The 27,933-nt window shown below is 42.1% G+C and overlaps 1 long non-coding RNA gene across 1 annotated transcript in view; it reads right to left on the bottom strand.

Annotated features, from left to right (window-relative positions):
- Positions 1-6,134, bottom strand: part of LOC109143604 — a 29,836-nt gene extending 23,702 nt beyond the window's left edge. The window contains exon 1 of the long non-coding RNA XR_005602081.1: positions 6,055-6,134. This is a non-coding gene — a long non-coding RNA (uncharacterized LOC109143604). The remainder of the gene's footprint in view (positions 1-6,054) is intronic.
- Between the last annotated feature and the right edge of the window lie 21,799 nt (positions 6,135-27,933).

Raw genomic sequence — 27,933 nt, 5'->3', positions numbered from 1 at the left:
TTTTCTGGATTCCCTGCTCCACTCGGTTCAAGCAGCAGAGCCCAAACTCATCAGGAAGGGACTGGGACTGTCATGATGGAAAACAGCACCTGAGTTCCAGCCTGACTCCTCTGGCAGGTTTGCAGGATCCAGTCAGGCGGATGACCTGGCAGCCCAGCTGAGCACCACCCTGGTGACCTGACAGGCAGGTAGGTGACCTTCAACTTCTGTACTTGACCCAGCACAGAGCCTTGAAGACAAGTCTCAAATGGAGAAAACCTGAAAGGTCTCTAGAGCCCTGTCCCTGCTCTTGTCCCACACGCTGCCACTGCATCTGCCCAGACTTGCAGCACTGGCCAGCAGCACCCTGGCCTTCTCTGGCTGTCCCTGCAACTGGTTCCCAGACCTCCCCAGCCACCATCTGGCTCTTAGGGGAAGGACAACAAAACACTATTCAAAAAAGCTATTTCTTCTTTGTTTCTGAGCATGTACTAACACCCTGATCTCAGAGCCTGGTCCACTCCACACTCTCCATTTTTGTGTGTTTTGAACTTTTTTGGAATCAACTAAGGTCATCAACTTTGGTCTGCAACTTAGTGACTGGGATTTGTTGTCATGGAGGATACTTGTTTATAAAAAATCCTAAGATTTCAACAAACGTTTCTATTTCAAAATAGGAATAAAAATCTGATTTTTAGCAGTGGAGAGCATTATGGGAAAAAATCTGCAAGTTTTGTTTCTCTTCTCTCTCCCTTACTAATATTTCCTTACTGAAATCTGATTTTTTTATACTGAATTACATCAGCCAGGGAGGAGTTCAACCCAGTTTGACATTTCATAGTGCAGGCTGCATATCAACAGTGTTCCCTGCCCTTCACTGAAATTAAGCCTCAGATCTGTCTTAGACTCCTAAAAATCTCATTCCAGGCTGCTCCTTCTCCCCTACCATGCTCTGTGCCCCAGCATGACCACAAAAACCATGACTTCCAGCATAGCTCTTTCAGTCAGAAAGTCAAACTTCCACTAGCAGTGGTCATTGCAGCACTTTTTAGAACACAGATGAATGTTGATTCAATCCAAAAGCTACACAATTTGATTGACATCAAGTACATGTTGAATTACACCAGTTCAATGCGAAACAGAACCTACCCTCCATTTTCTCTACAAAAAACATGACTGTGCAAAGCCTACTTTTTTCTGCTAAGAAAATGTAGTGAAACACTCCCAGTGCAGAACTGGTACATGTGAAACTGTGATGCTTATTTGGGCAGAACTCAAAAACTTAGGTTTAGCACGCCCCTAATGCATGTCCCCAAAACTACCAAAATATATCACTGCTCACACCAACTTAATGGAAAAGATTCTTGCAAAGAATTCGGGAATATTTCAAGAAGGATGGCTTGACTGATGCATTTAGCTTTGAAGATTACAGGAATGGCCTAGCAGGAAGAAAAGAGCAAATACAGTTCTTGTCAGATGGGCTGGTTTTTCTGCTGGTAAAGTGAGGAGACTCCCACTGTAAGAAATACCTGAGACTCCGTTTGCTGCAAAAGCAGAGGCAGACAATGAAGGCTTCTGGTTCACTTACACGCCACCAATTCAGTGATTTGCTTCGGCACAGGATCTGCAGTGATATTTCATTCACTCTAACACAGACAATCATTATCTGCATGTGGGTGCTGAGAGGACAAGGCACGAGTGTGGAAATCAAGGTCAAGGAAGCACGGAGAACTCCCTAGTTTATCCCAGGGAACAGTTATTCCATTCTGCAATAATGCAGGTTAACAAATAATGTAATAAAGATTGGCGTGCTGCCAGGATGACTGAATTGATTCCTACACAGCACAGCACAAATCTTTTGATCTCCCCATAAAGAATGGGAAATTATAGCCACAGTGTGTACCTTGCAGGAAAAGCAAATAAAAATGAAATGAACATTTCTAGCAGTTTTGACCTTGCTTTGGGGAATACTGCTTTAAATTTGATTGCCCTGCCCACTTATTATTTCACAAGAAGACACAAGCAAGTCACAAAGACAGTTTTTAGTATTCCCTTTGGTGAGGTAAAAAACTGGATTGTCTTCTCCCACCCACTTTTTTTTTTTCCTTCATTCTTATACTCAACAGAAAAGATCTTATCCAGGCTTTGATTTGATTTTCAAGATTTCTGGTGGGAAATTCTTACAGCAGATATTTTGCTTCCATTGGGGTTTATGGTGCTATTCTGTCTAATTATTTCTGGCATTTTGCCCATCAAATTGTGAGTTTCTTCAAAGGAACGAAATGACAGGAGGCCTCCTTTAGAGCAATCATGGATCGGGTTTGAATTTTGTTGTCTTGGAAACAAGCTAGTTCTTGTCATTGAATATATTCATAAAATAATGGTTGAAACATCACTGATAATAATGGGCTCTTTCCTTGTCAAAATTCATGTTCTGGGGACTTTGTTGCAAGAGGCTCTGTCAAAGAGTTTTTGCAGATGTTGAAGCTAATTTCAACACTTCCATTTAAAATCTCCGGCTCAGGATTCCCGTCTCTCCACACCTGCGGCCAGCTCTGCTCATGGGAGGGGTCAGCAGGGGTTGGGAAATCCCCAGCATTCCTCCACAGCCCAAGGAGCATCACCTAAATGCATCCCTACAACCAAGACACCAAGGCATGAACTCTCCTGGCCCCATTTGTCAGCAACAGATCCAAATCATCTGCGATGAGCACCCAGTATGAATAACTTAGTCTGCATTGTGCCAATTAGGTAGAAAAAAGTGTTTTTTCCCCTTGCTTGCTGATATAAGTCCCAAGGTTCAGGGTATTTACACTCTCTGCCAGGGGTCTTACCAGCTTTTTAGCAGGTTCGTCACTTTTCAAACAGATGTATATTGACTGATGAGTAAAACCCGGAGACAGAGGCGCTGTTCTTCAGGAAGACTATTCAAATCAGGAACCCACTGTCTCTCTTTGAGCTTCTGTATCAGTTAATCTGCCTTTGGTTTCAGTTTTTCATATTTCCCTTGGTTTTAAAACCAAGGGAAGAAGAGCCCTTGCATCAAGATGCTGATGATTTCTGAGCAGTGTGAATTAAGCTGAAAACTGTGCAGGACTTGACAAACTCCTATGTTTCCCTGAGATGACTTCTGTGTGTGTCTGTGTGGATGTGCATGTGCATGGGTGTATGTGCATAAGTGTGGCACACAAATATGGAGGAAGAGGGGGTGAAGCTTTAAAAGCCACCAGTGGGGACAGATCATAAAAAACTTCTATTCTGCCAACTTGTCCGTGAAGCATTTGGCTGGATATAGTAAACCTGTGGGACGCTTGAGGAAATTAAAACTCTAAATTATTACGAGTGAGAGTAGCCATAATAGATCTGCTGTGAGAATCTTACTAGCAGTTTTATGATTTTTTTCTGTCCTTCTCAAATCACTACATAATGGCACTCAATACTCAAATGTCTAACAAGGCCATTTAATGTAGCCTGCAGAAGAGGATTCTCCTGTGAAATTTTACTACAGCCTCTTTAGCACAAAGCTTTCTCAGATTATTAGTAATTTGCATTAGGTCTATTTAATTTTGAGGAGTGCCAGTTCAGTGACCACATGCATATTAGAGCTTAGCAAGTGCATGTGTCTAAAAAGTTACCAAAAGGTCATAGGAATTCTACAAGGCATTTGGGATTTTCAAGTTTTCTCTTCATTGCTGCAAGAGAAACCAGCATGAACCTTTTCATGAGGCCAGAGCCTCTCATCTGAGACATGATGAGTTGCAATGCTGTGCAATGCTCATGTCCCTGCAGCAGAATCCTTTTCTTTATATATACTATACAACAGTCTTTTAGCCAAACTTTCCCATTTCACTGTGGAAGAATAGCCTGATGATGGAGGAAATTCCTCCCAAGAACTCTGAGGGAAAAGCACAGCTTTCCTTGCAAGAACTGGTAAGAGCCCACTCTTTCCAAGCAAGAAACACATGGACTGCTGGTATGACACATACGCTGTCATGGAGTTAGGGGTCATTACAGAAACTCTGTAGCACTTGAAGACAGGGCTAACAGAACAATCAAATAACAAAGGATAGCAGCAAATAAAAGCAATATAAAGAAAGGTCAGTTTTATTTCACAAAGACATTCCTACTTTCTCCTTTTAAAACATCCAGCTTCACGCTTTAAGTTGCTCCCAAAGCTTACGAGAAGTGTAACACCCAAAGGAACAGGCATGATAAACCTTTCTTGAGAACCCAGTTGCTTGGTAGCTGTGTTTCAGCAGAAAGGCCACATCCTGCACCCAGCTTTAAGGTCATGCCTCAGTGGATGTAACAATTGGTCTCAGAGCCATGTAGTCTCGTGACACAAATGCCAGATGATAACTGCTTCTTCACCTTGGTGAGATGGAAAAAAGCCCTGGGAGTGTCTGCTGTCCTGTGCACCAAGGGCACATAAGCTGTACATAGCCTCACCACTTTGTGAGGAATTTTTATGCCTTGACTATTTTACACGCATGCAATATTTCAGACTCCTATCACAGCCACCTGAACACCAGAAAAAATATGATTATACTGGCTCAAGAAAGCAGGAACTTGCCAACAAAATTAGCTCATCCTTGTGAGTCAGACACTCCAATCAAGATTATAGAGTCTGCTACAGTAGGTCTGAGAGAAACACAACTTTACAAGGACAGAGCATTTCAGGCTGTCCCACATCAAGATTCAAAAGGAATTGGTATTATGAGTTGTACTATTGCATTAGTCTGAATGCACACTGAAGCCTGGGAAGGTGAGGAGCAGACGGAAAGGAGAAAACTCTGCAATCTGTTCTTCGTAAGTGAATGATTATGAATCAGTTATCTAATGAAGCAGTAATAGGAATGATGACTAAGTAAAGTAGCTAATAAAGCTAATTTATGTGAAGTTGAAATTTTTAGTACTGTGCATTAAAATAAGCATGATGTCTCAGCATAGTAGGGACAATATTAGTGCTGTTTATACCAAGCACTTGCATTGCTTCAAGATGGTAATACAACCAGATATGCTGAGCTTCTGCACGTCTGATTAAAAGCTTGGTTCTTCAGCACAGACCAGCCTACTGGCCATTCCATGCCATCCACATTCAGAAGTCCTGGGTGCCAGCGTATCTTCTCAGCCCCACCAGGAAATAGAAGAAACAAATGAAGAGCCTGAGAAGGCAGTTGTTTTTCCTATTACCAGTGTCTCCATTTACCACTTACTTTGCTTTTTTCTTTTTGCCGTTTTTTTTTTTTTTTTTTTTAACTTGAAACCAAACACGAGCATCTTACTAACCTTGACTGGAATGAACCTGACACTCTGCAACACATATAGTGGGCAATAAACTATGGCACATGTAGCATCCCAATACTGCATTTCCATTTTAACTGCTCAGCTATGAGAGTATTTCACTCATACTGTAACTCAAATGATTACAGATTACTTTAATGCAATTTGCTCTTTTTTTGCTTTCATGGACTTTGGAAAATTAATAGACATTAACAAGCTTGCCAGGAAGTTTGAAGGCAGAAACAAATGAAAGTCTTGGGAGTCCAAAACACAAGCTACTTAGCTACTCAAACTATACCCTTCTGAGAGAGGAAATGTGTAGCGTGATATATTTGTTTGCTGTCACCGGCAGGAAGGCCTGCCAGGATATCATCACTGTTCTGGCACATCGTCAAGTTCTCTCGCCACACACAAAGTCAAACCAAAGCCAGAGGCACAAGGACACTCCAAGGCTCTCACTACCTTTGGCTGAGAACACTTTTCCTAGAGAAAAGATAGCTGAGATGATTCAAAAACTAATATTTGAGATAAGACTTCACAGTTCAAGTTCCTAAGCAAAGAATCTGAATCTACCCATCAAGCCATCAGTTCATCCCAGCACCAGAGGTGAAGGGCTCAGCAGTGGGTGCACAGAGAGATTGCATTACTGGCACCCCAAAGGGGCACAGCAGCTGGCAGCTCCCAGCACCAAGACACAGAGGAGCATGTCCAAGAGCCCTGGCCAGACAAAATAGCCCATTTCATCACTAAAGCACACTTTGCATCATCTGCCCCAGAGGGACCAGTGCTTACCATACAGAGTTCCCATGATGCTGAGCACACCAAGGTGCTCGTGCACAGCTGCCTGCAACCCGATGTCCTCGCCACCCTGAAATGACAGCAGGAACTTTAAAAGTTGATTTTTTGTACTGGTATCAAAAGACAGATGATACTTTATTAAGATGCAATTTGTGGGCAAGAAAGATCAACCAAAGGCAGTAGCCAAAGGGGCAATATTTCTGAACACAGGCGTTTTATTGCTTATCATTTCTCCTAACCATTCTCTCTCCCTCTCTGAGCCTCCGCCCATGAAATTGAAAGATTTCTAGTAGAAATGCCTTTGTTGTATCAGCTTTGGAAATATGGATTACACTATTCTGTGAAAAACATTTATTACTCTGAACTGTGACTTGGACATTGTTGCATTTCTAGGGTTATAGATTTTCTTTCAGCTAAACTAAGGCTGTAAGTCACAGTGACAGTTGTAATGTGTGTAATACCACAGTACCAGATTCTATTACATACATATTTTTGCTAGAGGTTTATGATGTTAAAAATATTTCTTTTTTTTCCCGATACCTTTCCCTACCTGTTGTGTAAATATATTGGAACCTATAACAGTGAAGTCAATTTCCAGATGAAATGTGCATGAGAACTAGTAGTTTTTCCTTTTTCAAAAACAACACCCAAGGATGGGGGGAAGGGTATACTGCATAAAACCTAATTATATTCAAGTACAATATTGAATTGTAATAAAAGATGAATGAGAGAAAGTGTGTGTCATTGTGAGGAATGAGGAAGGTTACAGAAAACTGAGACTAGGGAAGGATTTATCATGTGTGATGCTTTAGGCATTGTGTTGAAAGATCTGCAGACTTATTTGCAAGAGTGTTTTACGGGAAAAATAGAGCAGTCTACATAGGAAAGGATTACTATAGATTTTTATCTTTTATATGAGACAAAGATACAAAGATAAAACACTGTTTCTGTTAAAAAAAAAATCTATGGAAGAAGTCCCAGTTGCAATACAGAGGGGGAAACCTTTCAAACTGAGCTCTGAGGCCATCAACTGCATAAATTCAGGGAACAGACAGTTGTTAAAATACAGCTGATCCATAATTTTTAATGTAAGCACAAAAGTGTGCTGGGTTTAAAAAAAAAAACCACAACTGCAACAACTAGAAAGCTTTCCAGTTTTGCTTGCAAAATCTCAGTGCACATATACATGCAAACAAACCTTTTGCCTGGTTGTTAGAATTCAGTTCTAGTACAGTCATAACACAGCTGTGGAAGCTGGAAAAATAATGGCATTCGGGTTGTATTAGTATGCAAATGGGCATGCCAACACTTCCATTTCACTTCCAGAATTCATCCAGTCTGCACATGTCATGTTTCAAACCAAATAGGGCTGGAAACCAGGAGGGTCAAGTACACCTGACATTCCTCTTCAGCCGTTCCTCCTTAACCTAGCACCCAGTTGGGGCAGTGCAAGGCTGCTCCACCGCCTCTCCCAGCAGAGGTGGGAATAAGATGCTCTAACACCATTCCTAGCAAGCATGAACCTCCTGTTGACATTATGTTTAACAGCTACAGAAAGGCTCTGGTTGGGCTGGCCTGTGCACCAGACCCACAGAGTGCATTGGGAGACTAAACTCCCTACTGAGAAGCATGCTTTGCTCTTCCATTGTGCTTCCAACCACAAAGGCCTCTAAAACAGGCATATCTAAATTAAGCTTCAGGAGGTGTTTACCCAGCTCACAAGGGTATTCTGCTCTCTATTTTACAAAAGGAAAAACTGGGTGACTGAGAGGTTAAGTAACTTGCCCACGGTCATTGTGCTGAATCAATTTCAAAACTAGGATTAGACAGAAATTCATTCTGAGCATCTGATCACAGCAACACAGACAGCATCAACTATTTTTTTCCCAAAAGAAGCTACTTATATGCTAAGCTATTTAGGGTTGAAAGGCAGAAGTAAAGAGCTTATTTGAGAAATGAAGGGATTTGTTTTTAAGGAGTTTAAATTCGAGGGAAAAAAAAACAGGAAGCCACTGTACAACATCCCCTTCAGAGGTGGAGCCTCCCCTTGGGTACCCACCAGCTAGCTAATGTAGTCCTTAACCCCGAGGGCTGCACACATTGTCCACGTGTCAAAGTCCAAACTATAGCACCCTAAAAACAGCCACTGTAGTAGGAAGGACAGGTTCCACCTCTCAGGGCTCTGCATCCCCACACATCCCAGTGAAGGGAAGAATGGGGCCATGACATCCAGCCTCCACCTCCAGCTCCCACACAGCAGCTTCCCCAATGGCACTGGGCAGGTTGGAGCAATGCCAGCAGCCTCCCAGCCCATGACAGCTAAGAGCCAGGATGGAGAATCTCCCCTCACCCTCTCTCCCCACCCCATCACAGCTGTTCGAATGGCATGGGGGCACTGACATTTCAGTCCCCTTCTGGAAACTCCACTGCATTCTGATTTTTCTGTGTGGAATTAAAAATAACATTAGGAAAGAAGGCTTACCAACCACAGAAACTCAATTAATGGGGCTGTCAAAGCTCTGGCAGACTTCAGTGCCACCAGGATTTCAGATGCAATCCCCATGACAACTTTAGCCTGACCCTTCTGTACATATGAGCTATGATAATGTCTACACAGCTTTAAAAATACTTCCTTGTTTTAACCACAGGCAAGTGCATCCGGGCCCTTTCCCACAATGGATCACATTAAAGGGGATGTAGCACACCCTTCTGAGCTGCTACACAGCCTTTTATCTCATCTGCAGTCTCAGAGAATCCAAAGCTTCAGCTGGGATTGAATGAGTTGCATGAGCTATTAGGGGAAGAGAAGATAAGGGTCACTAGAACAACAAATGCCCACTATGTTCTGCTGCTAGTAAATTCATGTCTATTAATTGCAATAAAGTATCGGGTTATACGAGCAAAGTGACACACAAGAAGTTCTCAGAAAAATAGGTAATGACAGGAAAAACAATCAGGCTACAGGTTTTGTTTGCCACTCCCCCGGAGACTATGTAAATTGAAGCATTTTTTCTTATGCACAGAGTGGCACCATGTAAAGAACAGAATTTGCAAAACTGCTGAGAGTCATATGGAGTATGAACACGCACTACAATTACAGAACCAACTTTTAACTGCCAGCAACAGGAGTGACTCCAACAGCAACACCAGCAAATGCAGTGATGCCTTGAGGCCTGGCTGCGACCAGCATCCCATCATCCCCATTCATGTATGCCCACAGAAGGACATTCTTAATCTAAACAGCATCTCATCCAAAGATACATTCAGAGATCTACCCTCTTCTGCTGGAGTGCTTTGAGAAATACCAGTGTTAACAAACACCTAACAGACAGGAGCTGGCTTGCTTTATGTATTCTGGAAAACATGTGGGAACTTTTTGAAAACTTTAGTCCCTAAAGTGAAACTTCCCATATGTTTAATTTGTTCTTAGGCAGACTTTACTTTGTGTTTTGCAAAACTCTTTTGGAATTACAGAAAAGCGAAGTACCTTACCATTTTTCTGTGCAAGTAGTGTTTTAGATATTGGCCTATGTGCAGTTCAAAAAGGGGCTGTGAGATTACAGGCTGAGCTCCACAGGTTAACTAACAGGTTTAATAGCTCAGCTGTAATGTTACATTAACATTGGTTTTTGCACTTAACAGCCTACTGAAGTCTAGAGCACTGGCACAAATTCATTCAATTTTCCTTTTGTCACAGAAAATCTCCCAGTTTCACCCCCTTCTGCTGGCTTTGCCTATGTGGCCATCACCACCACTCTGCTTGCTCCAAAAGAGAAATCCATGCACATCATGGTTCAGCTGTGCTGCTACCAGCATTGGCCAGGCTGGTGCCATGAAGGTGTCTCCCTGGTGATGGCAGCACAAATGCTGTCTGAGAGTGTAATTTAGAGTGGTGTTACATCCTTTGTGCAGCTCCTGACCACAGCACACAGGAACAGACCAAATAACTTGTTCAAGGTCACACTAAGAAGCAGTGACGTGGCCAGGACTGACCCTAATGCAGAGCTTCAGGTGGTCCCCCCAAAGGCCTAGACCACCTTCATGCTGCCCTTTGAGGTGCCCACACAGGCCAACCTCTGCCTTCACCCATTTATTTGGGGAACAAATGGCAGAGAGGATGTTTTCCAAACCAGACATCTTGAAAAGAGCTTTCTTCTGGATCCTAAGAGCCAGCCCCAGGAGTCAATCCAGATCAATAAGTCTAACAAGCTTTTGGAAGCCTTTTCTTCCAACAAAAGGCTTTCGGCAAGGGAGGAGACAAGACACACACAAAAACAACACAGAAGTCATACGTGCTCAACAGAAAAGAGCAGAAAGAAATTGCACAGCACTAGGCAAGAGAGACCAACTGTGAGGAGATCAGAGTGTGCCATGGTGCTCCCCAGCAGTCATGCGTAGCTGGACTGGTTAAATTCACTTTCCGTAACAGGGTGTTATTTGTGAAAGCTTTCAGCGGGGAGTGATCTGCAGACACCTTATTATAAACTTCTGCAGAGGTGAAGTCAGTGTTGAAAAGCACTTCTCGTTCTGTCTTCTTCCTGCCTGCCTTGTTCCTCACATATCATTTTCTTTTATCAAAATGGATAGCAGTATCAAAATTGAAAGGAAGTAGAAGCTGTGAAAATAACAGACCCAGGAAAAGAATTTTTAATTTTGCCTCAATTTCTTTGATGATGAAACCAGTGTTGAATATTAAACAAGTCCTGAGAGTTGAACATCAAGAATAGCTGGAAGTTTTGCTTCTGTCAGAAATGTGAACAGAATTCCTCTATGGCCTACTTCAGCTTGTTATTCACATACAGATAAAACTCTCCTCAGCTTCCCTGGACAGATCCTGCTGTGCTGTGTCCATGCCCCCATCCTTGGACTTCCCTGTGGCATCAGTTTTTCGGTGTTTTAACCAGAAAGGGTAGGGGGTTTTCCTCCATTTAAAACCAGGGTAGATTTTTATTCCAATACTTAAAAATAATTTTGAGAAATTTATTCAGTAAATGAAAAAAACCTTTAAAAATACTATGATAATGATTATTCTATCATTCTGTTTGGCTTATAAGAACTTAAATTACACTTTAAGGCCTAAGGGCAAAGGAAAACAAATAACATTTTTCTTTTTGACAAAACCCAAAACCATAGTGGAAGACGTTTTCCAAACTAGATTACAGTAATGGTCTCTTCTAGTCCTAAAAACCTCTGAGTCTCCCTTGATGTGATTAATAATAAAATTGTATCTAGGGCAAACAAAACAAAAAGCTCCACTTTGCCAGCCCTGTGCAGGGATGGTAGCAATTTATGAAACCTGAAGCGGAAACACTACCAGAGGCAAAGTGACTGCTTCCCAGGAGTGTGGCAGGATCCTGCTGGACAGGCAAGCTGCTTCTCCCAGCATGGAGCAGGGGCAGCAAGGGGAGACACGGACGTCACTTGGTCCTGGGATGGGTACGGAGCCACTCACTGATGGTGGGTGAGGAGAGGACTTAGTTGGACGTCCCACATGCTTCCCAACACAAGGGGTTTGAAATTACAGAACCTGTCTTATTTTTTGCTTTTCTTTTTTCTTTTTAAGTTGGAAGGTTTACAGTAACATCAATGTCTCATTACTGAATCTAACTCTGGAAATTTAATGCTTTCTCTTTTATAGGCACTTCCAAAGACTAGAGAAAACTTTAGATGAGAACACTGGGCTCCTCACAGATTGTGTCAGTGCAGCCTGGCTTGCCTAAGGATGATAAACTCTAGTTTATTCTAGTTCTAACAATCTCTCTTTTGATTTTATCTTTCCACACACAAGAAACAGATAAAACTATTTTCTCCTATTTAAAAACAGAATAGTGTTTCTTTGTTATTCAATAGACAAGCTCTTTGTCATAAAAAAACCCAGCACAAATCTTAACTTTTCTGCATTGCTTGATTATCGCAAATAACCAGAGAAAAACCTACTGGCCTCCTATCACCTTGAACATTAGGTTTCATCTTTGCCAATATTTCCGGTTGCATTGCATGTTAAGGGTCTTAATAAAAACATCACTTATTCATTTTTAATCCAACTTCCTGAAGCGATGCAGTTGATATGACTGTGCTGCCTGAATTTCCAAGTTCTACTTCCTTCCAGTAATGTCAAACCTGTTGTCCAGTTTTAACCAAATCTGACAAGAGCGTACTGCTTCTGCTAGAACAAATTTCTAGTGGGAACAAAACTATCACTGGATGTCAGAAAATCTACACTGGAGATATTTTATACATGCTGTAACTACAGGACAAGTTTTGATCAATCTCTGCACTCCGTTGGACAGGATAGAGCCTCACCATGAGATGCAAATGAAGTGCAACAAATTCCACTGCTCACTGACCTCGCAACACAAGGACTGCAATGGAGAGTCCCACTCTACTCCCCCTGTGCAGGTGGGAAGCACCCAGGAGGCACCAAGTCCTCCTCTTCTCACCATCCAACCTGTTCAGGGTCAGAAGATCCTATTTACCAACATTCTCTCCACTGCCATCAGAAAGGCTTTTTAGTCTCATGCAGGGCTTTTCAGATGTCACTGTTAAGAAATACAAAGACTGGGCAGGGACTTCTATGGACAATTAAAATCTGACCACGTTTGGTTGTGTTCACCAGCAGGAGTGATGGTGAGATGTGTGCCCAGCACTCACCAGAAACATCTGCAGCACTCAGGAGCAAAGGCAAGCGAAACAAATAACCCAAGGACCATGCTGCCAGGGGAAATCACACAGGCCAGCTGCAGGCGATCGTGGCCGACCCCAGTGGTCCCTCTGTGGAAAGCAGCCCATGACTCAGGACCAAAGCCCAGCCAGGCTCTCTCCAGCATGGCCCAGTGACCCACACTGCAGAGGTTGAGGAGCCAGAGCCATCAGGATGAGCCTACTGCCTCTGTCCAAAGTCCCTTTTTTAGCTTTCCCTCTCTCCCTGAACTGCTGACTTTCCTGTGCATCCTGCCAGGCACCAAACCATCTTGCTGGCTGCTCTGTGCTGTGAGCAGGAGAGAAAGCAGCAGCATGACCACCACGCTTTTCCACTGGCAGTGCCCACATGGTACAGCACATTAACCAAGCAGCAGTAAGCCAGGGCCTGCAACAACAAACATCCTTTGACAAGGAGATGGGGATCAGTGGATATCAGAGGCAGGGTGGCCCAGAGGCAGCAGGTGGGCAACAGCTCAGGAGAAAGCTGCCTGCAATCCTCATGCAGATGCAGAAACTGAACAAGTGAGAAGGCTCTCAACAAGCTTGTACAAGGGAATTAGATGAGGAGGATCTCAGCAAGTCTCCTGCCCTAATTCTATTTCAGTCTCTGGAGAGCACTGGGATAGTGTCATGGTTTAACCCCATACAGCAACCAAGCCCTGTGCAGCCACCTTCTCACTCCCCTGCCAGCAAGACTGGGGAGAGAATTGGCAGGGTAAAAGCTAGGAAACTTGTGGATTGAGATAAAGACAGTTTAACAGAAGACTAAAAACTATGCAGACAAGCAAAGAAAAACAAGGAATTTATTCACTACTTCCCACAGGTGCGGGCAGGCAGATGTTCAGCCATCTCCAGGAGAGCAGGGCCCCATCACACATAACGGTGACTTGGGAAGCCAAATCGCATCACTCCAAATGTCTCTCCCTTCCTCCTTCTTCCCCTCATTTTATATAGTGAGCATGATGTTTTATGTTTTGGAATATCCATTTGGTCAGTTTGTGTCACCTGTCCCAGCTGTGTCTCCTCCCAGCCTGCCATGTACCCCCAGCCCCCTTGCCAGCATGGCAGAAAAGGCCTTGGCTCTGTGTAAGCCCTGCTTAGCAAAAACAAAAACATCTCTATATTATCAACCCTGTGTTCAGCACAAATCCAAAACACAGCCCCATACCAGCCACTGTGAAGAAAGTTAACTCCACCCCATCTGAAACTAGCACAGATGGCTGCCCTGCCTTTGACACAGCCACTTTGTCGCAGAGCACTACTAAATCATCCCATTGCAAAACTGGAGAAGACACTTCTCCACTGTCTTGCATCAAGTGTGGCAGGGGCTAAAACAGAAAAACCAAATGCTGTCAGAGCTGCTCCCCCACTTCTCCTCACCAGTTCTCACACCTTTACCCTTGCACCAGTGTCCCACTGTACCAATAGGCTTTGGCCACTCTTTGGGACCCAACACAACTGTTTCGAGCAATTGTGCTTACTGTAAGTTCATTTGCCAAATACCTTCCATTTCGGCTGTGACTAGAGGAAACAAAATCCCAGACAACCAAGCCTCCTGATGACACGGCACGGGAGCACTGGCCAGGAGCTCGGCAGGACAGACAGTCTCTAAAGCAGCACGTCGGCACCAGTACAAGTTCTCCACCCAAATAACAAACTGCTGGTGAGAAAACAGGCAACTCCAGTGCACCCAAAGGACACGCAGGAGCAGCTGATGAAGGGGGTTTTGCACAATACATAATCAGAGCACAAAGGAGACTGATCCTTGCGCTAGAATATAGCCTGACAGTCCCCAAACCGTGTGCACAATTTTGGCCTTTGTTGTCAGAAACAGTTATTTAAAGGGCTGACAGACCAGCTTGAGTTGTGCTGGATTGCCCCCTGCAGCCCACGGGTTGCATCGTCCTCAGCACAGGGCTGGCCTCACATTATGGCACGGTGCATAAAATTAATCCCCGACAAAAGGCTCTGCAATCATTTTAATAACATTTTCCTTCCTGGCTGTAACCACAGAAAGCTGGTTTGCTTGTTTGTTTCCATATGATTCTATTTGATTGCAAGGGGAGCTTGGCAAAAGAAATTACCTTTTAAGAAACACTACAGCCTCATGTAGTCTTTTCTTCTGCTTGTGGACAGCGAACACCTTTTCCTAGGTATTTCCTCTCTTTTCACAACATGAAAAGTTGTGGAAAGAGAGGGGAAAAGAGGAAGGAGACAAAGAATAGGTGATAAAATATTTTCTAATTCCCCCAAGCAAATGAAACAGCAGAGCAAAGGAGATGTCGAAAGAAGGTGCTATTTCCCTCTCCACACACTTCAAAGATACTTACCCTTGTTTAAAAGATACAGTACAGGCAGCCAGAGACAACTTTGAAGAGTGCACAGAGCACAGATGTGGAGAAAACCAGGGTAGGCTCTATTTAGCTTAGCAGCAAAAGCAGTACCAGATAATCAGTTATTTTACTCATGTACTTATGTCTCTGCCTCACCACACTGCTGCGAAACTTTTGAAGTATCGTGGTTTACTTGCTAGTAAATGCTGGACTTCAAAGGAATAGGAAATGGATGCTGAATGGCAAAGTGACCTTTTATTACTCCAGCTACAGTTTGTAACCTGGAACGTGACAGAACATTTTTCATTCTACTTTAACAAAAAAAATCCCACAAAGGATCGCACCTTCAAAGCAGCTTCAGTCCAAACATTACAGAGCAGTTTTGACAAGATACCAAAGTATATTTTCTAGTTCTAGTCACGCAGCATGGACTGGGGTGACAGGAGGTTACAGCTCATTGAAGAAGTCTCTTTCTGGCTTCATTAGCTGTCATTATAGGCTCTTTTCTGGCCTCAGATATTGCCCTCTCACTGTCTCCAGATGTTTTCACTGGCAGAAGCAATCTTCAATTTCTGTAGGTAAGTGGCTGCCACTGTGCAAGGTGGGTAACAGGTCTCCTCTAATTTCAATCTTCACAACCCAGTGGTACCTATCAAAATTTGGTGGCCATTTTGGAAATGTGATGAATGATATTGTCTCTTAGGAATAGTCTCACCATGAGAATAGCCACCATTATAACATCTTTTGTTCATGTGTTTCGTGAATTTCCCTTCGGCTTTGTAATGCAAAAAGGTTCTGGCAGAGACTTGAGATGAGCTATTTAGTTGAGGCTTCACAGTCCTACCAAATGAAAGCAAAAGAGTAGCCTCAGATTGCAAAACAGGGTTCATAAGGTATACCAAGTCACCAATATTTATATTTATACAATATTTATATTACCTTGGGCACTGATTAGCCTGGAAAGTAATATAGGGTCTATCAGTGCATCAATGCAACCCAGGAAGGACAGTGACGATTTGTGCTAATACACCCAAACTATGTTGGTTAAAAAGCACTAACAGGGAAGATCCCATCACTACTTAGACTTGGGTTCCTGGCTCTAAGTCTTGGCAGAATTTCTAGTCTGGGCAAAACAAAATGAACAGATGTGATGCTTATCACATCACCATCACTTACATGATATTAAAATACAGCACTCTTGCCCTGTTTTGGCATGCTTGGGTGTCCCTAGGCAGCAAGAGCTAAAGAAAGGCAGGGGATTCAGGTCCCCATGTCATACCCAGCACAGTCAATCCTGGCATCTCTCCTTGCAGGTCCCTGTTCACAGAGGCTGGGACTCCCCAAAACCTCCCCCAGGCTCAGATGAGATCTTTGATCCACCTTCACCTCCTACCACTCACCCCCGCTCCAGCCATTTCTTTATCTTTGAGATAAAGGCTGCAGGGCCTGATCAAATCCTCTTATGCCAAGGATGCAGAGGGAATGAAAATGTATTCAGCAGCAAAGTAAGTGTGGAAGGACTTTGGAGAACAGGAAGAGTGAACTGCAGCATCTATATGATAACAAGCAAGGCCAAGCTGATGAAACACATTGGCAAAGAGTAGTCAGGACACAGGAAATAAAAGAAAGAGAAAGAGAAAAGCTGAAGAAGGAGAAGTGAAAAAATATTAGAACTAAAAGGGAAAATATTCAGCCATTTGAAAATGAAGAGGAACCTAACTGGAAAGAAACATATGCTAGGAATAGGTGAGAGAAACAGGAAAAATGGATAAAAGATCACAATCAGAAATTTACACAAATTCCATAGCGAAGTGGGAGACTGAATGAAATACTCAACAAAGCAAAATATTAACAATACTGGCACCATATCCTATAACCATCTCAGGTGTATTATGATGTGACCGAATGAGGGCCTATTTCCTTCTGCTTTTCCAGAAACTGAGAAAAATACATGATAGTGCGGACAGACACTCCTGACCAGGCAGAAAAGAAAACCCAATGCTTAGGAGGATGAGTCAGGACAGGTAACTTTACCATGTTCTTTTCCTCATCCGTAACAAATGGATTTAGCACAGAAAGGAAAATGGAAAGATAATATAATTGGGTGAAAGGAAAGGCAGGGGGATCTAGAAAAAGAAAAGTATGGCTAAAAGAACGGGGCAAGAACTACTCAGGATAGACATAATGGATTTTAAATCCTATCAACATTTCAATATGGCACTTTAGAAAAAAACACTGAGTTTAATAATCCCATCTGTGAATTTCATTTCCCTTAGCTTGAGAGGTTCAAAAGTTCCTCAAAGGTTGCTCTGATGATATCCTTGCTTGACCCTGAAACATCTCAGCTTCCTCCCAACTGGATCTAAGGGTCTCCATCATCCTTGAGAGGGAGGTGGGTACATACCTAGTGACAAAAAAGTTGCATGGGTAGTTTTAAAAAATTCCAGATGAGCTACTCAAAGAGAAGAGCTGGAGAAACCCACCTCCCTGATGCAGAGAAATAAGAGAAGGTCACACTGCCTACACCACCTACAAGCTGAAACCAAAGAGTAGAAACTCCACTCCCCACTTAGTCTGTGTTTTCTAGAGAAATAAATTTTAAAGTGTATTTCTCTCCACCTGGTGAGGAATAAAGCCAGCATTTTGGCTGAACGTCAGAAAATTTGTAAACGCAAGCATGGAGCCTCCATAACCAGCTTAAACCAAGGTTTTCTTCCAAGCATGCTGATACAGAGAGTGTGTGGGAGACAAATTTAGACATCAAACAAGGGCCTGCACAGTAGAAATCCATCTGGCTACACTCAAAAATGGGCATTCACTGACTCAGACGTGCTTTTACATTATATACTAAGCCATTTGGATGACAGTAAAACTGAGCCAGTCAGAAACATCATCATGTTTATATCTGCCAGTTCTGCCAGGACAAAGTTGGTACATCATTTATGAGCGTTCAGCATTCTGCAGGGCTCACAATATGGGAAATTTATCTACGGCCTCCTGTACATAAATAAATATTGCATTATCTCCTACGCTGGTACTACTGATATTGTGTGAGAACAGATTTTGTCTTCCATCAGCAGACTGGTGGAATTTAATAACATTTGTGGTCATCCCATCCAACTGAAAAGACACATCACACCCATCAAACTGAATGGCTCATCATCAGCTGTATATATAAATCTGAGAGAGCCGCAAACAGCAAAAGAGGGACGGAATCTTTTATTGAACAGGGATACATTTTTCTCTGACAAATGGGAGTTTCCAGGGACTTAGAATTTGTCAGTTGTGCACCAATAGTGTGCTCAGTATTGCACATGATTCAATGAGAAGATGGGCCTGATGAGTGTGCAATCCAAGGTACTGAATTTTGGAAATGCTCTGGTTGAAATATTCACAGGCATAAAATTAATATGAGGTGTCTGGTGTATTGGGTGATGTCTAATGTCCATGGAGATATAAAGCAAGTGGAACATAACATGAAATTCAGAAGAACTACCATCATGGTTTTGCAGTCTGGAGGCTTCTCTAATAGCAACTGATACCAGCAGCAGGTAACTAGCTGTCATCAGATACGCAGCAGCAGTCAGTGTCTCCAAGGCTTTCTTTCAGTGTATATGACGACTTTTTTCCCCTCAGTAACTAACAAGTCCTTCCTCTACAGGACAAACTATATTGGCCAAAAGACTGCAAACCAGTTCATGGCGCTCTGCCTAGGACTATGTGGCCATTAGACATTACCTAAAGTTTGTGGCAAGTTCCTGCTTCCCACATGTAGGTTCAAACATTTTAGCCCTGGAGCTTCCAAGTAGTACCTCAGCTGTGGTATTTCCCCACTACTTCCATGTAGCATTTTAAGACATCTCAAATACTCCCACGACTGCACATTCTGGTTTAGATGGCAGCACCATTTCTCTTTGAATGTCTTCCCCAACACTCCTCAGAAGGGGACAGTACCTGCTGTGTTCCCACCTTCTCTCTCTCTCATCAGGGACTGAATTTGGTCCTAACCCAGGTCTGGGATCCCTGGGAAGCCAGAGGGACAGTTACTCTTCCATGAGATCCCACTGAGGTACTCACATTTGGCCAAAGTCTCACCAAATCTCTCCCTTAATATTTTCTTGATTCTAGGTCCACTTTCAGCCATCCAAAGACTTGTCTTTTGCCTCCTGCTTCTTTGCTGTAGGCCACTGCCTATAAGAGGAAACTCAGAAGCAGAAAATGTGGTAGAGGTTCTGCCATAGAGCCTGAGAGGTTCCTAGGGCCAGAAGAACAGTGCCATGGAAATAGCCAAAGCACAGCCAGCAGCTGCCTGTGCATGGGGAGCAGAAACCAGAATGAGGGAAGGAGACCAGAAGATGTAAAAGTGATGCAGAGCTTTAGGAAACACCCAGTCCTAAGAAAATCCCTGACCAGGCATCCTTTGAGTTCAGAGGAAGTATGATTTCACTCCAGTTGCCACTCTGGCACATGACTGCAAAAGATACTGTGCTCCCTTCCTCTGCAGCGAAATCTCACCTATTAGAACTACTCTGAAGAGCTGCTCTATTTACCCTGCTCTGGGTGCTGTGCCTTATTTTGATCTCTGTTCTTTGCATGAAGAGTAGAGTACAGTACCGTAGAAATGAAGTCTGTGTAAAGTCTAAGGTGTTACAATAAAAGCAGAGCACATCTCAGGTGTAAGAACCTGTTCGTAGCTGATGCAAACTAATAGGAGCCAGGTAAACTTCCAGCAGTTTCCCCACAATCCTCCAACTCTCTTCTGCAGTTATGTGAAGATATCAGAAAGGCTGCTGAAATTTGATAATACAATAAATCTGTTTTTAAAAGAGGCTGAGTTCTGGGATCATCCCCATTTCCTTTGGAAATCCCATGTGTTATTTCTGAACCTCCAGACACCATTATGTTTTTTTTAATTTAATTAACTTCCAATAAAGCTGCTTATACTGGAAACAATAAAATTCTTTCTACCATGTCACTCTCCCTTCTTTAACACACACACAAAACACACAGAAGCCTCAAGAAAGAGCCAGGCACTCTAAGAATAAAAGAAATAACCAAATACCACCAAATATTTAATTTTCTATGCCGGAAATGAGAAACAGGTGTAATTAAAATAACACTTTTTAAATTAAGTGACCTCTCTTGACCAACCATCTGTGAATAATTCAGATTTTTTTTCCCATTATTACTGCAAAATTAAAACTAGGGCATATAAATGACGAGATCCTCTTTAACTATCTTTAAGCACCAGCAATATATATTTTCCACCAGTTAAAATCCTTAATGATACCAAAAATCTGTCAAGCATAACTCCCCCAATTCATTTGCCTGAAACCATCAATATTTTATCATGCATTTGCAGTTGGCTTTAATTTAACAGTCCAGGTTACTAATCAAACAAAACACCCAAGTCATTAAAAGTTAGCGTGCCATTTAGAAAGTGCATTTCACGTTTATTAAAATATCTTTCATGGAGCCATTAGAAGGCTAAAGTTTTAATTACAATCAGATATTTAGTTCTACTTCAGTTATGCTTTTGGCACTCTCTTGCAACTGCCTTGATTAATCTTCCAGACAGAGCTCATCCATTACCTCCTGAAATTATTTTCCTCTTAACTTCTTCATAATTCATCTTTTTTCTTCCCCCCTCCAAACATGTAAGATGCATTAAAAAGGTGTGCACAATACCTGCCTGAAAGATAAGTCATTAGAAAGATTCCATTTCAAATGCAATTTATTCTCAAAAGTACCAAATAGCCATAATTCAAACAGATGTATTGAAATTGAAATGTAGGTTTTCTTGTCTTTGTTGTCATTTTAACTATTTTCCTACAAATGAGAGACTAATCTGTGCCATTCTTTCTCCTGTCTCAGGTTTTGAAATATACAGTTCAGCTGAATTTTGCCTGAGTAATTCTGGGGGCACCTCAAGCTCACACACAGTCTCTGTCATAGAAAATTTTCCATTTTTTTTCCTCCTCTTTAATATAATGGTCATAGTGCAATACATTTTACCAAACTTCTGTGCTGAGACCATTTCAATGGCTCTTTTCTATCCATTTTAACTAACATCATGTGGGACCTCAGTCAGCAGTAATGAGAAAATACTCTCACGTTGATTGATATTTTAGAGCTACAACAGACACCTACACTATGTTTTGCAAAGTTTCACCCTAAATGGATGTAAAATTTCAAGGACTGAGGAAACAAATTTGGAGGAACGAATCGGGCCTAGAGATCCCTCTCATCTCCAGCTGAGCTTTCACATTTCCCCTGGATCTGGAGTAGACAGATTCAAATCATCTAAACTCTACATTTCTCATTCTGCATGCTTTTTTTGCTGGAGGTATAGACATATTTGGATTACACACACAAAAGCAAAGCCTTGAAGAAACCCAAATGGACAGCTGAAGATCAGGTTTGTCACCCACTGCTTTAGATTCTTAGGTACATTGGATACTACAGCCCCTTCTCCAGGGCTCAACCTCATCCTTGGATTGAACAGGAGCAGAGAATGGTCTTCTCAGACTCTGTTATGCATCATCATCCTTTAATTTATCCATAGCTGCAGTAAGTCTACTGAGATACAGACTGGAGAGATCTTGCCAGACCTCAAACAGCTGTTTCCTCCCCCACAGCTGCCCACTGCCTACTTCCAGGAGTCTCCTGGGGAGAACAGGCTGGCCTAACCCCATGCCCAGAGCCAGACCAGGAGCCAGATATCATCGGGGAGAGGTTTAGCCATGCTCCCAGCAGAAGGCTCACAACAGCACCACATAAACCCTTAATATGTCTCTCCTCCTTCACCAGCTGGATCCAGGGTCACATCGACCTGCATGAGGAAAACCTCTATGACCATGTTGGTCTGAACCAAACACAAGTCGACATCTCTCCTACAACAGCATCTCACTACAACGTTGAAGCCTGGTATTTCACACCAGCAGAAATCATATGGTGGGAGGCAGGGAATAGAAGGGATTCAAATAAAAGCCTCTACCCTCATTCATGTGGTCATCAGAATTGGCTCCAAGCAGACTTGGGAAGAGAGCAGCAGAAGCATTTCAAGACAAATCTCAAGCACTTAGGCAGCAAAATGGGAGATGCTTCAAGAGTCTCTCTACATGGCCCTTGTACAGCACTGTCTGTGTTGTACTGAAAAGCCTGCCTTCATTGTCTTCTGTGCTGGAGATTATTGATTTCTTTCTTTTGAACCTATCCAATCCATTTTTTAATTGAAAAATACAGCAAATTGCTTTAAGCAGATCTGTTTAAAGCAGGTTTAAAGGGGTTTTGAAAATTTAAGTTAAGAAATGGGAGCATATACGGAGCAGGGAGGGAGATGGGGAATTACAGGAACAGATTAATGGGATACTGTGGTTACCAGTAACCGCAGGTCTCTGATGCCTGTCACATACTCCACATGGACCAAGGAATTACAGGAAGAGCAGAGCTATTTCCAAAAGAAAAGGAAACAAGTAGATTGGGCTGAACGATGTCCAGGTTTGGAACAGACCCTGCACAAAACTGCTCATGTTTAGAATTAGAAAAGGGTCTTTCTGCTGTCCCCATGTTTCAGTGTGAGATGGATGCGTTGGAGAGAGCAGCAGGCTGACGCTGCCGGAGTGTTCCGAAGCGAAGCCCGGTGCCGCAGCACCATCTAGTGCCAGCTGTGAAAAGCAGGGAGGAGACGCAGTCATTTTCCAAGCTGCCCAGAGAGAGCCGTGTTCCCTAAAGCCAGACCCTGCTGAAGAATGAGCCTGTAGATCAATTTAGGCATGCGACTTCCAGGTGAGCCAAGCAAAATTCTGGCTCAGGATGTGGAGCACGGGGCTCCAGCAAGAGAAACACTAGAAAACCTAGGGCCCTTTGCAGCAGTTTTTCACAAAAGTGAATGGCAAAAGTTTTGGTTCTGACACTGATTACACAGTATTCAACTGTATCAGGAAAAGGATTTGTATCACTGAGCCTCCTACATGCTCGGTTTTTCTTTCCTTTAACTTCTTGAAGATTGTGTTCCAATCATGTTTTGGTGTTTGAGACCTTGTCATTACATAAATTGGTTAGATTTACTCCCCAGCAGAACACTGAGCAATAATAAACTGAAATTATGTTTAAGATCCTCTCCACCTAGGACATAAAAGACAATTTCTGCAAGAGGAACCATTTAAGAGAAGCCAAGGACAGGCCCTTACCAATACACATTCTGAAATCCTGTCCTCACTGGAGTACAATGAGTGTAACTGCTGATTTCAATGGAACTATGATTTCTTTCAATCCTCCTACATCTCATCATGGCAAGTGCCAGATGCTGATATAACTTAACTGAAGCCTCCTGTCATATGTACTGCACTTCACTAAATTCAGAGGTGTGCCAAATAATGCAATCTACTGGAGCTATAGGCAGCATGATAGAGCTGAACATAGGAAGAAAACTGACTGCCTTTCACACAGGGCTTCAGTATTGACAGCTGATTGCTGTACTTCACTTAAGTGAAACAAAATCTTCAGAGAAGCATATTGACTAGTCTATGCATAAAAATCATTCCATAGCTATAAAGCTGGAAAACACAGACTTTTTCTGACAGCAATATTCTTCTGTCCCTTAAGAGGGCTAGGCCTCAAGGAGACGATACTTTAATTACTAAAATTTTATTTTTCTCTAAAAAGTATCTTCATTTTCTTGTAAGTAGCTGAATAAGGACTGCTAAACCAACTGGAGGTGGATTTATTCCTCTGCTTATAGAGCATCTTTCCAATTTGGCCCCTATCGCTGCAGATTTTGAGCACCATAATAGTGAAAAAAATAACATTATTGATGGTAGTATTTTAATAATAATAAATGTTGATTTTAAAAAACCCAAAACTAAACATAATAACCAGAGACCAATAAAAATGCCAGTTGCTCTTTTGCCATAGGTGAGATATATTAAAAGGAGTGGAAAGCATCAGTTCTTCTTTCTTTACCTCTTATCTTTGGTGGTAAGAGTAAAGGAATTTAACACAAAAACAAGGGAAAAATCTAATGTGGAACTAATGCAACATTTACCACTTATTATCTGATTATTGTCTCTGATGATATTTCTGCTTCTCTAATCTTTAATCTTCTTGTATGTAGATTGAAAGACCTTCAGGGCTAGATGTCTACATGTCTGCGTAACATCTAAACAGTCAGATCCTGATCCTCCCTCTAGCCTCCAGAAATTTATGAAATTAAAATATACAAGTGATAAGAGTCTCTGAGCTTGACTCACCAAAGAATTTGGGAAATACAGTACTTAGTTTCCCAGCACTCCTAGGTACTTTGCCAGCTTGCAGAACTGGGAGTCCTAAATCAGGTGCTCAGGTTCTGCTGGCCTGGGCAGAAGCAATTGCAGCATGGATGACAGACCAGTGCCAACACATTACCAAGAATATGTTTGTCAGGAACTGGATGATCTTGAAGGTCTCTTCCAACCTTGATGATTCTATTATTCTATGAAGCATTAATGGGACCCTGCAGGTCTCCACACCTCCCTGGCAAATCTGCAGCTATTTTAGGTGTCTGATGACAAGCTCAACAGAGCCATGAACATGCACATTACCCCAGAGCATGCACAGTCACAGATTTTCTCTGTGTTTTATATTGGCTCAAACAGTTTTGTCACTAAATATCAAATTATGTCTAAAAAGGAGGTACTGAGCCCAGGAGCCCAGGTGCTGCTCAAGCAGAGAGTGCTGTTCCACAGCCCCACAACTTCTGCCTTGTACAGGGCATGGACATGCAAGTAGGTGTCATGAGGTGGGAGATACAAAAGAGAATTGCATATTTAAACCAGAGACCTGCTATAAGAAGCACTGCCCCTCTCTGGTCTGGATGCACAACCTTCAGCTCTCCCCTACATTAAGGAGCTAACCCTTTATGACGGACCCATGGCCACAAGTCACACCTACCAAAGAGAGATTTTGGTACAGCTTCCCTCATGTCCCTTGTGAATTCAAACTCACATGTCTCACATCACAGGTGTGCAGCATCTAGGGCCAGGATGGTGTCAAAACGACCAGATGGAAGCTGTTCTATTTTTCCAAGGAATACTTAAATATTCCTTGGGCCACAAGAACAGAAGAAAGCCCAGCTACATCCTTAAAGCTTAAACTGAAGAGAAAGGAACAAATTCTTCTTCTAATGAATACTTTGATGTTCATTGTAGCGATTCATTAATGTTAATTGTTGTGTTTAAAGCCACCTATAAGATCTCAGAAGTTTTCCTGAATGTTACTTCCCCCTCCCCCCCCATACATAAAAAACTACTGTCATAAAAAATATGGTAGCCATCAAAAGGATAGATGAGTTGAGGAAATATAGATGCAAGATCTCCACAAAATAATTTTTTTCCAATGATTCTGGGAAAGTTTCAGAAACTTTGATTACAAAACAATTAATTAGTCATTTAGTGCAAGATGCATTGCAGACAGTTTAAGCCATGTTCAAACCAGACAGCGGAGCATAGCTTTCTTTTTAAGTTTCTAGAACATGCATTTCTTTGAGGACAGGATATTGCTACTCCCATGTTTTATGAGCATAGCAGTATACCACTTTCCTGCAGGAAATGAAATTTGCCTTTTTCACCCATTAGTATGTGGTTACAAGAAGATACCTGATAGAACAAATTAACAGGATGAAAAAGTAATAATTTTTTTTAAAGAGCCAATAAAACCAGTAACAATGCAGAGAGGGGACTTCTGCCAGTCAGTCAGCCACAAAAACCGTGGAAGACAGAAACGTGTGAGCCAGAGGAATCCTCCCTGCTGGGCTCCCACCAGTGCTACAGTGGAAAATGAAACCCTGCAAGCCCACAGCAAGCGAGCTGCAGAAGACAAAGTGGAGTTCAGACTGAGAAGTATCAGACAAATAAATCAATACACAGCTCCAGTGCTCCTGACTGGAGTCCTCCATGACAACTACACAAACTCATTCCAGGAGGGCTGGATGACTATCATGATTCAAAGAGAGATAGTTCAATGCTCCTCCTAGATTTACAACAACAGGTTTGGGTATTTTGAGTATTTACATGTTACAGCAGGAATCATTGCTTCTAAAACCCAGGTAAGGCACAGAAAAGAGGGTGTCACCATGGGACAGAGAGCAAGGAAGCAGATCACTGTGACCAGCCCTACTTCAGCTGCAGCCTGAGGAACGTAAACACTCCTTCAGGCCTTTCCCACATCTAATTTTTTTGCTTCCAGCAATGATCTCTCAGAGCCAATTTGTGCCAAACAGCTACTCAGATACCTCAGGAGCATCTTCAGCATTCAGGGTAAACACAGCAAAAATGTGTGTTTGAAGAAGTAGAGTAACAGCTAACAGCAGGTGGTCCAGCAAATAAAATAATTTAATCTCAGCAACCATCTACTTGAGACTGACAGCTCTCCTTCCTTGGTGCTTCTGAGCAGTGGGGAACACCAGCTGAAGGACTCTGTTAAACTGAGATAGTACAAGTGGCTGACTAAATGTCAAAGATGATGTTATTTTAGAGGTCAGAGTCCACTTCAGAAACTCCCAAGAAAGATATACCAGCAACAAGGATAATGAAATTGAAAAAAAAAAAAAAAAAAAAAAAAAGAAAGAAAAATTATAGAACTTTCCTTGAAGAGCAGTCAGCAAGAGGTTGTGCAGAAGAGTTGATGGCAGAAAGGAATTCACAGTGAAAGACAGTCAGAAGTACTGAGCCAAAGCATAAGTAAACAGCACAGTAATAAGAAATTACTCTGGAAGGCATTTGAGGAAAAAAAATAAGAAATATAAACTCAGGTCTATGGACATGCCAGGAACACTGTTTTAACTGGCTTATAAATCATTACGCATGGTTTGCTAATGTCAAGAAACAAAACTAGTAATAGTACTAGACTGGATAATCAAAGTTAACAGTCAGTTAAGGTGATATTAATTGTATTTGACTGATGAGAAGGGGCAGGAGAGTGAATAGCTGGCAGAGGGAAAATGTAAAATTTGATGCCTGCTAAATGAGGCATGATGAATAATGGTTTTCTTGTCAAAACCACTGCTAGATTCCCCTCAAGCTGTGAGCGGGTATTCAGGAACACGTGTCTGGTTTTAACCAGCAGTCTGATTGTTCTCCTAATAAAAGCAACAAGAAATATGATAACTGAAGCAAAAAGAAGCTGAAAAAGACCAAGATAATATCCTACAGCCACAAGCTGAAATTCCATCTTATTTCACAAAATGTACATCCAAAGCAAGTTAAAAACAATCCAGGAAGGGTACCTATTATCTTGCATGAACAGACAGTAGTTGTTGACAGGAGTTAATAGCATTTCCCAAGAAACTGGGCTTAATCTGTTTTTTGTTGAAACATTTTTTTTCATGTATTTATTAACAATAAGTAGAATTTCTGACAACATACTCTCTAAACAAAGCATTAAAAGTGGATCTCGCCTAAATAAAATAATACAGCAGAAACATAAGTAATTCAGATCTTAGGATAAGGTTATTCAGAGAATTAATATCGGTGGTTTGTATTTATCTTACTTGCTAAATCTTTCCAGAAATTGTTCAGTTGTTAGCCTGCTCTATTTATATAAGCAGTTATCCTGTTAAAATGTGCATGAGGCTGAACAGCAGTTTTTTGGGGAGAAAAGCAGAAAAAACTGCATCTGTTGACTGCAGTCTGATGTATTCTAAAACTGCTCTCAGTTCTTGTTCAGGTTTAGAGAATCACGACATTTCCTATCATCATTATAAAATTTGAAATTGTGGCAGGGCAACTAATAAATCATTACTCTCTTCAGTTTCTTGTTATGCACAAGACAACTCTGTCCAATTATTGGGTCAAATGCCCCA

This window comes from Corvus cornix, chromosome 5 (assembly GCF_000738735.6).
Source record: "Corvus cornix cornix isolate S_Up_H32 chromosome 5, ASM73873v5, whole genome shotgun sequence".
Taxonomy (NCBI): Eukaryota; Metazoa; Chordata; class Aves; order Passeriformes; family Corvidae; genus Corvus; species Corvus cornix.
Note: the sequence above shows the minus strand (reverse complement) of the source record. Positions and strands in the feature narration are given on the sequence as shown.